Consider the following 844-nt stretch of genomic DNA (forward strand, 5'->3'; position numbering starts at 1 on the left):
GTATAGGGTTTCTGAGGAGCAGTTGGTGAATTTGAACTGCCGACCTCGTGGTTCAAACAACCTTGCAGTCCAGTGCTTATCCTACAGAGCTATACCAGGACTCCTGAAAAACAACAGTAGCTGTTGAGTGAATGCTGACTCATGGTGCCCCCTAGTGTGTCAAGGTGGAACTGGGCTCCACAGGGTTTTCAGGAAGCAGATTGTCAGGTCTTTCTTCAGAGGCACCTCTGGGTGGATTTGAGCCCTCAGCCTTTTGACACCAGGGATGGACACCCACAGCATGGACATGGTCATCACCCCACCTGCTGTTAGTGGACAAGTTTCCTGCTCCCAGTGTTGCTGGGTGTCTCAGATCTTATGTCAAAAGGCTCCCAGAGGCCCTGCCTAGCTCAGAGAGGCCACGCCTGCCCTGGGGAAGGTCTGCCTCTGCTCTTCCTGGTGGGGGCTGAATGTACCCTAGTCCCATAGCTGCGAGCAGGGCCTGTCATCAGCTAGGTTCACAGGAGGTCTCCCTGGAGGTCGATGCTGACTTACAGCGAACCTGGAGGACAGAGGACCCCCACCCCCACCCCCCGTGGGACTCCAGAAACCCTCAGGGTTCACAGGAGCTGACTCTCACATCTTCCTCTGTCAGGGCAGCTGAGAAGCTAAGCCCTGTGCCTCCAGATATTCTCTACCCTGGAGTAGAGGGGCTTGAACCTCGTCGAAACGTGTCCTATGTAGTGGAAGACGAGACACAAGCCAGGGCCACAGGAAGGTGGAGGCGGCGACAGGAATGAGGCCAGCCACAGCAGAAGTTGAGAGAGGGCCGGAGTGGGCAGGACAAGACACTGACCCTGCAAGG

Source organism: Chrysochloris asiatica, unplaced genomic scaffold, assembly GCF_000296735.1.
Source record: "Chrysochloris asiatica unplaced genomic scaffold, ChrAsi1.0 scaffold00025, whole genome shotgun sequence".
In the NCBI taxonomy this organism is placed as follows: domain Eukaryota; kingdom Metazoa; phylum Chordata; class Mammalia; order Afrosoricida; family Chrysochloridae; genus Chrysochloris; species Chrysochloris asiatica.